The sequence below is a fragment of the Polistes fuscatus genome, unplaced genomic scaffold, assembly GCF_010416935.1.
Source record: "Polistes fuscatus isolate 324 unplaced genomic scaffold, CU_Pfus_HIC Scaffold4, whole genome shotgun sequence".
Lineage (NCBI taxonomy): Eukaryota > Metazoa > Arthropoda > Insecta > Hymenoptera > Vespidae > Polistes > Polistes fuscatus.
In genome coordinates, this window is record NW_025113118.1 from 11,255,735 (window position 1) to 11,272,646 (window position 16,912).

The 16,912-nt window shown below is 29.1% G+C and overlaps 1 long non-coding RNA gene across 10 annotated transcripts; it reads right to left on the minus strand.

Annotated features, from left to right (window-relative positions):
• Positions 1-2,194: 2,194 nt before the first annotated feature.
• LOC122521220 lies at positions 2,195-8,837 on the minus strand. Of its 10 annotated transcripts, XR_006304697.1 has the most exons (4): positions 8,716-8,837; positions 8,394-8,450; positions 7,133-7,162; positions 2,195-2,823 (listed from the first exon to the last, which is right to left on the minus strand). It is a non-coding gene; the product is annotated as an uncharacterized LOC122521220 (long non-coding RNA). The 10 variants fall into 10 exon arrangements; XR_006304691.1 differs by lacking the exon at positions 7,133-7,162 and having other exon boundaries at positions 8,424-8,450; XR_006304690.1 differs by lacking the exon at positions 7,133-7,162.
• Between the last annotated feature and the right edge of the window lie 8,075 nt (positions 8,838-16,912).

Genomic DNA, 16,912 nt, shown 5'->3' on the forward strand with positions numbered 1-16,912 from the left:
TAGAGTAATAATATTTCATAAAATATAATAATAATAATAATAATAATAATAATAATCATAATAATTGGATTAAATTTCGTGTACGCACGAAGTAGCTTTTCTGAATTTCAATATAAACCGTCAATCGATTACAACAATAATAATAATAATAATTAAAGAGAGAGAGAGAGAGAAAGGGATGGATAAGAAATTAATTTGAAATATTTAATATCTCTTTTTCATATTCTCGTTCAAATTTTCCTCATCTAGGCCCCCCCCCACCCCTTCTAATACCAATTGTGTATAAAACGGGCATTACGCTTGAAGATGTTCATTTCTGAGAAAAGAAAAAGATCAGAATTCGCGTTAGAAAAGTAAAAGTAGGTCGAAACTGTTCGTCACTCGACCAGCTGGAAGATTGCCCGAGGCTGTAGGAAGCATTTTTCCCACTTAAGATTCCTCAGCATCCCGTCGCTCGTTCGATTTGACTCTGAGATTTAACTTACATTTAACTATCTACGTAGTGGTAGTGTCGATTATAACGAAGTAACATAAGTTATAACCACCATCACCACCACCACCACCAACACCACCCCTTCCCACGCGAAAACACGCGAGTGAATTATTAACCGTGTATTACGAATCAATGTTAAAAAAAAAAAAAATAAACAATCATCTTTCATCTTATTTTTTCCTCCGATTTTTATTTCTTTTTTTATTTGTGTATTTTTGGATGGAAATTTCTTTCGATCGAGGAAACATGTTAACGATATAATTAGTTAATTATTTTTTGGCGAAATAAAATATTGACACGGTGTGCAACGATCGGTATTTGTATTAGATAATAATTATATCACGTAAAATAAATAGTATATATATATATTGATAATTTTTTTTTGTTTACAAATATTTTCATTAAAATATTAATCGTTTTTTCTTCTTCTTCTTTTTTGTTTCTTCTAGATATTAAAAAAGATTGCTCTTAACATCCTTAACTTAATATAAATTTTCTCTTATAACATTAATTTAAATATATTCAATTTAATCGTATAAAAAAGAAAAATCTTGGCATAATAGATAAAAGAAAAGAACAAATAAAATAGAAAAATAAAGAAAAAGGTTCATCCCTTAGTGTTCATTCTATGAAAAGAAAAGAACACATTTACTTAGCTTCTTTTTTCGAGGGCCTTTTTGATTGTAGAAAAGGAAAAAAAAAAAAAAAAAAAAAAAAAGGAAGAAAAAGAAGAAGAAAGAAGAAGAATAAGGAGAAATAGAAATAGAAAAGTAATGCCAGACGTCGAACAAACGAACCAGACGACTGCAAGTAGATGTTCTTCTCGTCAAAAACGAGAACGCAAATGACGAATGAACAAAAATAAGAGAGAACAGTCTCTCTTTCTCTCTCTCTCTCTCTCTCTCTCTCTCTCACACAGACACATAAACATACTTTTTCTTCCATTTCCCTCTGCCCCCCCCCGCTTCCCACCCCCGGTTCTAGAAATTTTTCATTAAATTCTATTACTCGTAAAAGAATTTTATTCTTACCTCATACGGTCGGTGTTCCTCCCACACCCCCACCCTTTTCCATCCTGCTCCAACTTGATAGAAATAATTTGTTGTCCCTAGGTAGGATGGAAAGCAACGGGACCATAGAAAAGTGGAAAAAAAATAAAGAAAAAAAAAGAAGAAGAAGAAGAAGTTGAAATAAAAAGTAATAAAGGGATCCTTTATTTTTCCTCTTCCAAGATTTCGTTGTTGCAAAGTAGACGAGACGAAGGATCGCGAACGATCTCTTATTTTGTCCATTTAATTTCATACTTGTAATCAACAAGATTCAAATCGAAATCAGTATAATTCGTATCTCCGATCCTCGTATCGGGAATCTTCGATAAATTATTTTTATTACAACGTTCCGACAAATGTATGTCGTTGAAAAAATATACGAGTCTTTCATTGTCTTCTTCCATTTTTTTTTCTTTTCTTCCTTTTCTCTTCCTCTTTTTCTTTTTCTTTTTCCTTTTTTTTTGTTTCTTCGTCTTATCTCAATATTCGTTTATCGTAAATTCGCGCGATCAATTTTTTATTGAAATAAATTCGAAAAGACAAAGTATTGATAAACGATTTATCGAATGATAATATTCTTTGATTTTTCTTTTATTTATTTATTTATTTATTTATTTATTTATTTTGGTTTTCCCTTGTCTTGATTTCTTTCTTTCTTTCTTTTTTCTTTCTTTCTTTCTTTTATAAATCCAACTAAATCTTTCACGTCAGCACACAATCCAAAAAGGTATCTTCCTACTGCAAATCGTAAACTTCGAACGATCGATAGAGTTGAAGGTGATACTTTATCGCTTCGATTTTTCTTTTTCCTTTCTTTTTTTTTCTTTTTTTTTTTTTTTTTTTAAATACCTTAACGTCACACCACCACCACTACCACCACTGTCCTTCCCTTCTAGTGTCAACAAATTTATCACTGTTCGTGTAATATCACCTCGAACATTTTAACAATGTAATAATTAAAATAAAAAAAATGTACAAAGAGAGGAAAAGAAAAATTATCGAAGATTATTCATATCGAACAACAACTATGACGATAACGTTTTCTTTTTCGATATTTTCATCGTCATCGTCTTTTTCTTCCTCTTATTCTTCCTCTTCCTCTTCTTCTTCTTCTTCTTCTCCTTCTTCTTCTAATTTTTTCTTCTTTTCAATTTACACTCCTTCCCGTTCATAAAAACGAACGTTCACTTTGATAAAAATTTCTTACGGTTAATGGAGAATGTCAACGATGTTCTTTCCCTTCTTTAATTTACGCGAAACTAACGTTGTTTATCGTTTAACCTTAAGACGAAAAAGAAAAATAGGAAGATGTAATGGAGGTAATGAAAAGAATGAAAGGAAATAAAGAAACGTTAATAAGTTCCTTATTTTACGGTATAAATAAATGTTACGAGGGGGTGTTTTCTTTTTTTCGAGAAACGAGAGCGAATCTTTTGCAATTAAAAAAAAAAACAGAATAAAAGTAGAAGCAAGGGAAACGGATTTAAAAAAAAAGAAAAAAAGAAGAAAGAAATCTAGCGTAGATTAAAATTGCATCGATTAAAAGTAATTCGAAATTTCCAATGGATAATGATATCTTTGATTTCTGATTTTTACAGGAAAACGGGAAAAAAGATAAAACTAAAATATAAAAAAAGGATCACACACACACACACACAAATAATCGTCAGATCGAATAGATTTTTGTCAATTTGAGAATAATTTTTAATTCAAATGATTAATTTCGATAATAGAAACAAAAAAATCAAATAAAGTAACATTAATGATTATAATGTTCGTCAAATTTAATGAACGATTGGAATAACATTGACGGGCGAATTAGCAATTAAAAATAAGAATATAAAAAGAAGAAACATCGTTCGTTTTTGATGTGTTTAAAAAAAAAAAAAAATGTGTTAATTTCAATTTTATTATTTGTATATTTGTTTTTTCAATTCTCACGAAACGAGTAATGAATGTTAAAAAAGAAATAATGAAGGTCGAAAGTGAAATAGTAGAAAGAGAATTTATGAATAAAAAGATCATATATAAAAAAATATAAAAATAGGAATTTATATGCATGCACAGCTGTATATATATATACAGTCTCTATCTCTAAAGTCATTTATTTCGATATCCACGAACATCGTTTTAGCAAGGCGACTACTGCTTTCCGATAACGAAATATCCTACTACGAGAAAGAAACGATGAAGTTAAATAAAAATCGGAAGTACCGACGTCCTAGACAGTTCGAAGAAGTTCACCTTTTTATTACACAATTTTCTACAAAAGACTTACAAGCATTTTCCTTATTCTTTTCCTTGTGTTTTCATTTTTTTTTCTCTTTTTTTTTTCTTTTTTTCTTTTATTACTTTCTTCTTGTCCCTCGAAAGAGAAAAAGAAAGAGCAAAAGATGAAATTCTTTCCTCTTTTTTTTATTCTTACAAAATGATAATAAAACTTATTCATAATATACTTCACTATTCAATGAATAAAATATTTCGAATAAGTTAAAACATTTTCTGAGAAATTCTTCTTCATAGAAATTTTATACGAGCGATATTAATTTCATTTGAAAAAGGATATACTTTCTGTCTGTCTTAATTTGTATTATTTGAAAATTTTCAAATGAAATATGTGAATGTTTTAATTATAGCAATCACTACGTGTATTTTAATATTATAATTGTAACATCAAATCGTAAGAAAAGTAAAGAATTTTGAAGATTGATTCAATTTGATAAAGGTATACATTTTCTTTTGTATTTCTATTTTTCAAAAATATAAAAAATAAAGAACAAATTGATTGTAACATCAGCTTACAAGAAAAGTCAAAGATTTTGAAGATTGATTCAATTTGATAAAGATACACACTCTTTTATTCTTTCCTTCTTATTTTGTTAAATTTAAAGATAAAGAAGAAAGTAAGTAGTAAGTTTTAAAATAATACTTATTACGTATACTCTAACATTACAGTTGTAACATCAACTCGTAAAAGAATCAAAGAATTTTGAAGATATACACGCTCTCCTTTTTCTTTCTTTCTTTTTATTTTTGTTAAATTTAAAGATAAAGAAGAAAGTAAGTAGTACGTTTTAAATAATACTCATTACGTATACTCTAACATCACAGTTGTAACATAAACTCGTAAAAGAATCAAGAATTTTGAAGATTGATTCAATTTGATAAAGATACACACTCTCTTTTTCTTTCCTTCTTTCTTTCTTTTTTTGTTAAATTTAAAGATAAGAAGAAAGTAAGTAGTACGTTTAAAATAATACTCATTACGTATACTCTATCATTACAGTTGTAACATCAACTCGTAAAAGAATCAAAGAATTTTGAAGATTGATTCAATTTGATAAGAATACACATTCTTTTTTCTTTCTTTCTTTATTTCTTTATTTTTGTTAAATTTTAAGGTAAAGAAGAAAGTAAGTAGTACGTTTTAAAATAATACTCATTACGTATACTCTAACATTACAGTTGTAACATCAATCGTAAAAGAATCAAAGAATTTTGAAGATACACACTCTCCTTTTTCTTTTTTTTCTTTATTTTTGTAAAATTTAAAGATAAAGAAGAAAGTAAGTAGTAAGTTTTAAAATAATACTCATTACGTATACTCTAACATTACAGTTGTAACATCAAATCGTAAAAGAATCAAAGAATTTTGAAGATTGATTCAATTTGATAAAGATACATTCTCTTTTTCTTTCCTCTTTCTTTCTTTATTTTTGTTAAATTTTAAGATAAAGAAGAAAGTAAGTAGTAAGTTTTAAAATAATACTCATTACGTATACTCTAACATTACAGTTGTAACATAAACTCGTAAAAGAATCAAAGAATTTTAAAGATTGATTCAATTTGATAAAGATACACACTCTCTTTTTCTTTTTTTCTTTATTTTTGTTAAATTTAAAGATAAAGAAGAAAGTAAGTAGTAAGTTTTAAAATAATACTCATTACGTATACTCTAACATTACAGTTGCAACATCAAATCGTAAAAGAATCAAAGAATTTTGAAGATTGATTCAATTTGATAAAGATACACTCTCTTTCTTTCTTCCTTTATTATTGTTAAATTTAAAGATAAAGAAGAAAGTAAGTAGTAAGTTTTAAAATACTCATTACGTATACTCTAACATTACAGTTGTAACATCAACTCGTAAAAGAATCAAGAATTTTGAAGATGATTTAATTTGAAAAGATATACAACTCTCTTTTTTTTTTCTTTATTTTGTTAATTTAAAGATAAAGAAGAAGTAAAGTATAAGTTTTAAAATAACTTATTACGTATACTCCTACATTAACAGTTGTAACATCAACTGCGTAAAGAATCAAAGAATTTTGAAGATTGATTCAATTTGATAAAGATACACACTCCCTTTTTCTTTCCTTCTTTCTTTTTTATTTTTGTTAAATTTTAACATAAGAAGAAAAGTGGTACGTTTTAAAATAATAATCATGACGTATTCTAACATTACAGTTGTAACATCAACTCGTAAAAGTCAAAGAATTTTGAAGATTGATTCAATGTGATAAAGAACACACTCTCTTTTTCTCCTTCTTTCTTTCTTTATTTTTGTTAAATTTTAACATAAGAAGAAAAAGTGGTACTTTTTAAAAATAAATCATTACGTATACTCTAACATTATAGTTGTAACATCAACTCGCAAGAAAGGTGTAAAGGTGTTTGAAGTGGACTCGAGTAAAGTAGAAGAGGGGTATACTCGTGGTAGAAAAGTGATCTAGAGAAGGAAACTAAAAGGGGATAAACGTAGAAGAGAGTAAAAGGGGGAAAAAGAAGGAAGGGAAAAAAAAAAAGAAAAAAAGAAAAGAGAGAGAGCAAAAAAGAGAGAGTTAGTAATAAACGATAGGTGATAGATTTTTCAAGCTGACGTTCGCAATCCTAAGTGAAGAACGATCGACCTCGAAGAGTTTAGGAGAAACGTGCTAACGAGTGCTATACTTTGAAGAAAGATGTTTTGCCAGTAGTAATGAGCCTTGCTAGTCGGACGTAAGAAAATTCATTAAACGTAAACGTTGCAAGAGATCAAAGGAAAAAACAAATTTTGATTTTCTACTACCCTCTGACTGAACTAAAAATAATTGATTTAACAAAGAAACAAACCTGCGTTATTATTATTATTATTTATTTTTTTTTTTTATTGATATAAATACGAACGATATTACGTGTATGTCTATTCAACTATTTTCTATTTATTCTTTATTAAAATTGGATGGAGAAAAATAAATCAAATATAATTAAATTAGAATATCTTTTTGCACATAGGTTATTTTTATTAACAAACCGTTCATGAATTTACGTGGGTGTAAAGTTTGATCTCTTTTTATGAATTTCCTTGCACTTTTGTTTATATAAAAATATTTGTCAATATTTTATTTTAAATATTTAACCGACACAAAGAAAGAAAATTTCGTGGAATATAAAACCGATTAAATAAATAATCAATAAAATTGTAACCGTTTGAAAATAGGTAAAGCTTATTTATATTAGATTCGAGAAAATTCGTTGTAGTATATTCATAAGATCGATCGATCGTACACACTCTCGTATCAGAGAATTTACAAGAAGGTAAGTGCTTACCTTCCTACCAAATCAACCAACCAAATCAACCTACACCCACATGATTATAATGGCAAAGGATATGTTGTAAGTAAAATGTTAAATAAAATGTGATATGATTAGACGAGGAAGTAGCGGTAAAGGAAGTGGATAAGCCGTGGGAGTTGTGGGGAAGGTTGCAAGGTGCAAGAGAGGTCGTTGTCCTCGAAAAGCCGCACCACTGGCTTGCCACCCACAAAACTTCCCATTTACTCGCCATTAATCCTTTCTGATTCTTCTTCTTTTTTTATTTTTTTTTTTTTTTTTATATAAATAACGATAATTATATGAATAATGAAAGAGAAAAAAGATAAGAGAGAGAGAGAGAGAGAAAGATTATTATACTCAAAAGTATGTTAAATGTTACTTCAAATATTTTTAACAAATGTTTCAACACACTTGGAGAATATATTTTTGAAATATATTATTGAACGAGAAAAATCGTTAAAAACTAATGACGATTGATATTTAAAGATATCTAATAACGAACGTATCTTATTTTTCACGAAACAATTGATACAAATTTGATAATATTTTGTTCTAAAAGAATTATTCGTTTCGTTTGAAATTTGAACACCGATGAACGAAAAAAAAAAACACTAATCGTGTGATCGTAGAGACTCGAGAAAGTAAAAACGAGGAATGACAGAAGGGGTTATTGTCTTCGTTCATTGTGCTTAGCTTATGTTTCGTTTCGTTGTATAGGTAAACTCGTAAAGCCAGGAAGCTTCTTATATTAGACTTTGTGACTCTCTCTTCTTTTCCCTAAAAAAAAAAAAAAAATAAAAAAAGACATAAAAAAAATACTAAAAAAATAAACGACCTAATTAAAAAAAGAAAGCATTGAAAGGAGATTAAAAAATAATAAAACAAGCGGTTAATCTTATTAAAGATGGATATTCGAGAAACGTACACGTGATACATGGGATAGATGGTTGATTCATTATGCGTTTATGAACATGAAACGAACAAAGATGAAAATAATATAAGAAGATTAAAAAAGAAAAAAAATATATAAATATGAAATTAAATGACTAGTCAGAAGAGTTAAGAAGAGAAAAAGAATAAGAATAAGAAGAAGAAGAAGAAGAAGAGGATGGAAGAGGAGGGAGAAAAATGTAAGAGAAGAAGGGTAGTAAAGAATAAAAAAGAAAAAAAAGTAGTAAGCGATGATACCGGTCAGGTTCGGTTCGACACGATGCTTCTACTACATACGCGGGCATACTTCCATACACATACTCACAAACACACACACTAACGAGCTAGCACGTACACAAAACGCACCAATCCCTCTATTTCACTTAAATCATATAATTCATACTTATATATGTATATGAGTATATACATATGTGTCTGTATATATTGATAAGAATATATATATATATTATCTATTTACATACATATTTATATATATACATACATATATAATTATTTATAATCTATCGAATATATATTAATCGTTTCACACAATAATAATGTCTGTAAGATGATAAACGATAAATGAAGAAAAGAGGGAAAAAACATAAGAAAAATAATGTTCCTCTAGTAGTGATAATCAGCAACACCGTGCACGGATACGACAAGAGACGCGTGCGTCTTTTGAGATGCCGGTCCCGACGTTGACTGCACCATCGGCCAAACTCTATCGCGTTCCACCACCACCACCATCCCACCACCACCACTACCACCGCCACCACCACCCACCAACGCCACCACCACCACCAACGGCGCCGCTACCAACGTTGCCGCCACCACCACCACCACCACCACCACCACCACCACCACCTCCAGCTCGCGTCGTCTATCGATTTTTCCGCGCAGCCTCCGCGGCCGGAGCATAGCCAACGTCTACCACCTAGGACTACTACAATCGGTTCGGCCTCCATCTCGGTTTCCTTATTCCTCTTACCCTCCTACTTTTTCTTATTCTTCTTATTTTTCTTCCCATAATTTTCTCTTTTTCTTTCACTTTTTCTTTTTTCATCCCCTTCCCTACGTTTTCTTAAATAATAAATACGATCTTTTTCAATACAATAATTACTTATATGTATATGTATATATGTTATGGTGAAAGTTATCGATATTGGAGAATGTCAAGATTCATATGGTGAAATGTCAACGCATAACAAATACGCCGACTATTTCAGTTTATTCTTATACGTTAATATTTCGAACATGTGAATCTTGACGTTCTTCAATTTCGGTAACATATATATTTTATGTGTGTGTATGTTTCTTGTGTACCTCATAATCTACAACATACTTACATTTAGATATTAGAAAAAAAGAATTGTTATTGTAGAAATAATTTATTAAATTGATTTTAATCAATTCAGCTTACCCTCCTCATCATCATCATCATCATCATCATCATCATCATCCACCTTTGTTCCTTAACTATCAATCTGATATTTAACTACTACAGTCAGATAAGATTAGTTATCTCCCTAGTTTTCTTCTTCTTCTTCTTCTTCCATGTTAGAGATTACGGTAGACTCGAGATTATTGATTCTTATGGGATATTATTAATTGAAGAATAATTTTGGGTTTTCTTCGTTACATAAAATTAGTTGCTTTTAATAGGATTATACATAAGAATGATAGTATCTACTTTCGGACATTTATTTGATCCGATGTAACATTATTATACGTGCATGATCATAAAATTTATGGGGTAGGATAGAGGAATATTCTATGTCGAATCATTAAGCTCATTTAGTCTTTTCCCTGAAAACTCTGATGCCACAACGGTACCGAGACTTTCTTGATTAAATCCTTGACGAGTATGTAATACCAATGGGCAAAAGTTAACCGAAGTCCGATCACACAAAGGTAACTATCTTAATACTTCTTAGATGACAAAGTATACCTACACCTAGTAGGATAGTATTTACGAGTTTCTCTTATCTAATACAAAAGTCCTAAAGTGTTTACTTGGTTGGTTTGCTGTTAAACCTAGGAAACCTGGAAAATTTATTTTATTCAGTCCTTCAGATAATTATATGCGAGTTTTAATTATATCTATCCTAAATAAAGTGTGAGAGGGATAGAATATTTTAGATCGGTTATGAGATAAAAAAATTCCTTCGACTATTTCCAACCGAAAAAACGTGGCTACGTTGTTTAAAATCCAATATAAGAAAAGAAACAAAAAAAAAACTAACATCAAAGTTAATTTCATTCTCGAAATTGTTTACCAAGGATAAATATACAATTTTAATTGAATTTTTGTTTCCTCGCTGGAATATTATTCCCCTCTTTTTTCCCCTCCAATTGTCGTAAATAAATATAATGCATTACTTTTTTTTTTTCTTTAACAGAGATACCTTGCGAAGACCCTAAAATATAGCCTGCGGCTTTAAAAACGAAAGGTCGATGCACCTTTTTTTTTTCTTCTTCTTCATCTTCTTCTCTTTCTCTTCTTGCTAAAATCTTTTTCCTATTTTTATTTTTTTTTTTTTTGCGAAAGAACCTTCCTTTGTTTATTTTTGTCTGTGAGGGAACTCTTTTAATTTCTTCAAGACCTCTGCCTACATACGCGTGGACATTTCATTTAAATTCTACAGTAGAAGCTATTATATCAACTCGCTCGACCGTTATAATACCAAAATTTTCCAACTGGAAGATAAATCGCGCTACAGTTACAATCGGATAAATTATATTGCAATTGTTTAAATGAAACGAAAAAAGAGAAAAGGGATGGGGAGAAAAGAAATATAATTCCCTCTTACCTAAACGATAAGAACAATTCGAATCGGTGATCTTCGGATGAGATTAAAGATTAAAGAGGAAGAAAATTAAAATACGAAGAAAACAAAAAAAAATTAACAAATCAAATTGACTGACTTATCAAAAATCCGTTTATCGTTTATAATGATCTATTATCTATTACGAATATTATATATATTATATATGAGCCGTTTATTTTGAAAGTGGCCTAACTCCATTTAACCTTAAATTGAGATATTTAAAGGTTTACGTTTCAATGCAATTAAAAATCTACGTAAAGAATAACAATGAGTTATGTTGCTTAAGTGTATCTGAAATTTACAGTTCCTATTAAAATAATGGCAATTATTAAATGAATAATATGCGTTTTCTTACCAAGAATGGAGTTAGGCCACTTTCAAAATTAACAATCAGATTCGTTATAAAATTTGAAGGAACCGAAGTCCATTTTTTTTTTGTTTTTTTTTCAAAATAAACGGTTCAGTAATTCAACTAACTAACTCTGAAAACTTATGCGTCCAGAATTACCGTATTTACTCGGAATATAAGAAATCTTAAATGCTTTATTGATAGATAATTTGAAGCTGTACATGTTACCGTGGGTAACCGGAAATAATTGACGAATGGAGTTAGGCCACTTACAAACTAAACGGCTCATATTATATATTATCTATTACGGATTGAATTAATTTGAAAAATTTTCCCGACCCACCTCCGACCACCTCTCCCACCCGCAAAGAATTTTCAATAATTAGGCTCATAATTATCACTTCCTTCGTTATCCTATACGGTAAATTGAACAGACAGTTCGACTGACTATAAGATCGATGCTGGCCAACGATGTCATGTAGAAACATAGACAGACCTAACGGAATATACCCATCTATCCAGCTACCAATCCAACAACAAACGAACGGACAATGAAAGCAACGTCCTTCCACTGATAGTAGGTATACCTATCCAAGGTAGGAAACAATCGGGAGAATCTCGTTTTCCCAAAGGTAGCTCAGTTTGATTTTCCTCTTGAGACTGTTCCCCTGTTCATTCGAAGCACAGGGACACTATTACTATGTTTCCTTCGGACGTCCCAACGAGATGAGAATCTAAGTAAGATCCGACTGAATCTATGTAAGTTATTCTCCCCTCTCTTCCTCTCTCCCCCCACCCCCCCCACCCCTCTTCTAGCCGTTTCTTCATCCACCTCCAATCCTTCTTCCATCCTTCTCATAATAATCATCATACTCCTACTTGTACGTATAACGTGTATCGTATTTCTGATCTAAATTAAATCGGATATATCGTAAAGACAGTATATCATTGAAATGATAAATAAATCTCGTGTTGTTTTAGAATGAACCAAAACGAGGAGTGAGTTTCGATAAATCGATAAAAGACGATTCTCAGATAAATATTTCGATGTTTCCTAGTTATATATATGTACGTATAAGAAATAAATCAATAGTTATTATCGAATCGATTTTTTTTAACGAACCGTAGATATTTTCCTTTTTGTTCTTTTTTTTTTTTTATTTGATAGTAGTCGATAGTGATTTAGATGGTAGCGGGGTGAGATCAGTTCAAATTCTGAATTCGGTCGTTAACGAAACGGCTGGGTTTTGGTTCCTTTTCTGGCATTGAGAAAGTCGACAAAAAGGACCTCGACTTGAAGGATAGAAAAAGAGAGAGGAAGTGGGGAAAGAGATAAGAAAAGGGAATACTAAAAAGGGTACGAGACGGAGAAATGGGACGTCTTGAGAAGGATTTTTTTATTATTTATTATTCTTATTTTTTTCTTTGATTCTTTTTCCCCTTCTTTCTTTTTCTTTTTTTTAAATCCCATGTAGTAGAGAATCTCTTCGAGAAAATTCTTATTCCCTCCCCGTATCTGTATATATATAAATATAAAATAATAAATAACTAAATGTAGAATAAATATAATATAAATAATAATGAAAAAAATAAATATAAATATAAATAAAATATATACAATAATATATAAATAAAAAAAATATATAAAAATAATATATAAATAAAAAATAAATATATAAAATAATATATAAAACTGTATAATAAATATAATATAAATAATAATAAAAAATATAAATATAAATATAAATAAATATATAAAATAATATATAAATTAAAAAAATATATAAAAATAATATATAAATAAAAAATAAATATATAAAATAATATAAAATAAATGTATCTAAATGTATAATAAATATAATATAAATCATAATAAAAAAATAAATATAAATAAAATAAAATATATAAAAATAATATATAAATAAAAAAAATATATAAAAATAATATATAAATAAATGTAATAAAAAAATATAAATAAAAATAAAAAATATTTATATAATAATAATAATAATAAATATAAATATATATACTTTTATATAGGGGTTATATATTATAATGCACAATTATATTATAATATATACGATATTACAGTATATATATATATATACATATATATGTATGTATATTTGAAGCGTTAAGAAACTGTTCAACCGAGACAAGACGTGTGAACCACGAAAGGGTAGCGGTTTAGTTCGCGTTACGCTTCGAAGAATTTCACAAGGTAGGGGAGAATTCGAGAAAATCGTGGATGAGACAAGCTCCAGTTCAGTTCGGTTCGGTTTGGTTCGTCTTATCGGTATTTACACGAAGTAACTCCAGCTTTAACATTAGACTTTCCTCTTAAACTAGTTAGCATAAATTACGAGCTGATTTCTACTCTTTTGACATCTCAAAATGAAACGAATGATATCTTACTTCTAGTATAAGTATACCTATATATGTATATACGTACACTCATACATATATAGGACACTCAAAAGTTCGCATTTGATATTACGAACGGTCTGAGACTATTAACTTCTCATTAATTTTCATTAAAAACATTCACCGTTAGGATCGAAATTAATATCGTATAATCAATCCTGAAAATAACTTTCGTTTCAATTAATGAATAATTAAATGACCATTTTAAATTATTTTAATATCGTTAAAAGAAAAAAAAAGATGAAGTATTATTTATGATCGTTTAAGTTAAAATTATCTTCGCGTTCATTTATTATATTTACAATCAAATTTTCGTATTTTATGATTGTCGACGAATTTTTAATTATTTATCACGTTCCGATGAATTTGTTTCTTTTTTTAAATCAAAGAGAATAAAAGTTTCTTATTGCGAAACCTTGAAAATAATTATTTTCGATTTGATTATGATAATTAAATATTTACATTACTTAGTTTAGCGCGTAAGGTGCTTAAAGCGTTTTAAGTACAATTAAGTATTATTAAACATCGTATTCGCTAAGTATACATCTTCATTGATCTCTCTAGTGCGAAAGCTTTAAAGTTCAACAGAAAGGGAGGATGGAAGGTCAAGAAAAAGGGAATGCAAACGATCCAGTAACCGCCTCAAAGAAATTACAGCCTCGACATCGTGAAGCTTCTTGAACGAACGAGAACTATGATATACATAAGTTTTCTTTACCCCGCAAGAATAATTTTTTCCTTTGAAAAATAAGACGACGAGACTTCGGGAAAATAAAACTGAAAAAATTATACATTAAATGAATATTATATTAATAATTATAATAATAATTATTAATGATGTTATACCTACTTTATTGATACTATACCACTATTATAGAACTGTTATACTTTTATTTATGTATTATTTACTATTTTCTTTTTACATTTATCTATTTACTGTGCGTTACTACTAATATAATGATAAGTTTAATAATAATTACATAATTTTAATTTTTGTTTTGTTTTATCTATACATTATATTGTACTTTACTGTAATTAATGGCCTTTAAGGAGCCTAGGCTCTAGGGTCAATAAAATATTATTAAATATAAATATATAAATATTATTATTAGAATTTAAAATAGTGAATATTGATAAACTGATAACCCCTTTCATTTGAGTATCATCTAGTTTTATTTTCTTTTTATAACGTTTAACAGGTGAATGAATATTATAATAAATGAAAAAAAGAAAATAACAACAATAATAATAATAATAATAATATATAGAGTCCTCAGTTATTGTTATTCTCTTCTCGTATAGTCGGTGTAAGAATAGACGACTCTACTTAAATCCCAGTAGTGGTACTCGATTTATGGTCAGACAATAAGGAAACTATCGCTGACGTTAGCTCCCGTTTTTTGCTAGAGATAGTTTTCAAAAGTGATAGGTTCCCAGGGAGAAAAAAAAAGAGAAGAATTTTCAAGAGAAAGAAAAGCAGATCATCGGCTACTTTTTCTTTTTTTTTTTTTAAATATTATATCGATAAAATATGAGATTTAAAAATTAGGCGTGTTTAAAAGAACATCTTTGTGATAATTCTTTCAAACGAACGAAAGAGGTAGAAAAAAGATAATCTTTATTTAATCGGGACTCGTCGATAAATTCTTTGAAGATTTGAAAAAGTATAATCGATTGAATAACGCAGTTAACGAGGTATTATTATTCCGTTTAATAAAACGGATCTTCTCGTATCGGAGAAGTTTGAGTTTTTTCCGTTTCGTTTCAAATGGAAGAACATCCCGACTGTTCTGTACTTTCGTTACAAGTTTCGATTCGGGATAATAACATTTTGTTGTCTTGAAAAGTACATAGAGATAGTAGAAAGAGATAGAAAATAGGAACGGAATGATAGAATGAGAGATTGTAGGAGAAACCCTTGGAAACGTTGACTCTCGGAAAACGCGAAATTCGCGACAGAGAGATAAACGGGAAAAGAGGAATATAGAAAAAGAAATATGGATATATATATATGGATTGATGTAGTAAGAAGAAATTCGGAAAACTCGCTTGACATTTTTTTCTTCCTTTTTGCTTTTTACCTTTCTCGAGAAATATCGAATTCGTACTTGAGAGCGACGTGTATCGGATTACTTTTGCAATTCTTTCTTTTATCCCCCTTCCTTTACTCCCCCGTCCCATATAGTACAACTATGACGTATATATGTTATGCATTTACTATAAATACGTGTATATATATATGTATTTACTAACTACTCGTTTGAAATATACTTCTACGTAAAAGAAGAATTTCAAAAAACGTTTTACTTTTGCAATTCTTTCCTTTTATCCCTCCTCTTTTTTTTACCCCCATATAGAACATACATATATATTTATTAACTATTCATCTAAAAACTATTTATTCATGCGTATAAAAATTTGTAAACGTTGTATTGCACGCGAATATCAATTGCACGAACATTAAATAATTTATAATTAGTAGTCACAAATTAAAAAACAGAACAAAATTATTACTCGTACCCTTCTACTCTTAACAATCTTTAAATTGACAATGGTGAATATTTGAATAATCCTTTAACTCGTTTTCCATGCATGTAGAAATCGTTTTGATTATATTTATATATACGTATACGTATAGTTAAATGTGATATATGCAAAGACATGAAATAATCTATAGATTAATTCTTTTCTCTGGCAATAGTATAGAACAAGATTGAATTTCCTGTGTTACGTTTTGTCAGTGACTCCAGCTTCCCAAGCTCCTCTCGTCCCCCACCCCCATCGGATATCAATGTTGAACTAACGAACAAATTCGTTAACGCTTCATCGAACGTAACGTGTAATCACGTTCCACCAAGTGATTTCATGCTCGTCATAATTTTAATATTTCATCCTAAAGGGAAATATTCTTTTTACGTAACTTTGGTAACGATTCAAACGATAATATTGTTTCTCCATTTTCTTCTTCTTTCTTTTTATATTTTTCTTTTATTTTATTTTCTTTCTCCGCGAATTTGACGAGGCTGCTCGTACATTCGTTCGTTATAAATTAAAAAAAAAAAAAAAAGGAAAAAAGTGAAAAAAATGTTTTTTCTCTTTTCCGTTTGATTTTATTATCGAAATTCGCGATAAATATTCGTCAGATACTTTTTGCTTATTAAAATGGTTTCTTTCCAACCTCCTACCCCCCCCTATTGCCCCGATTCTTTTTTTTTTATTCATTTATTTTAAATTATTCGT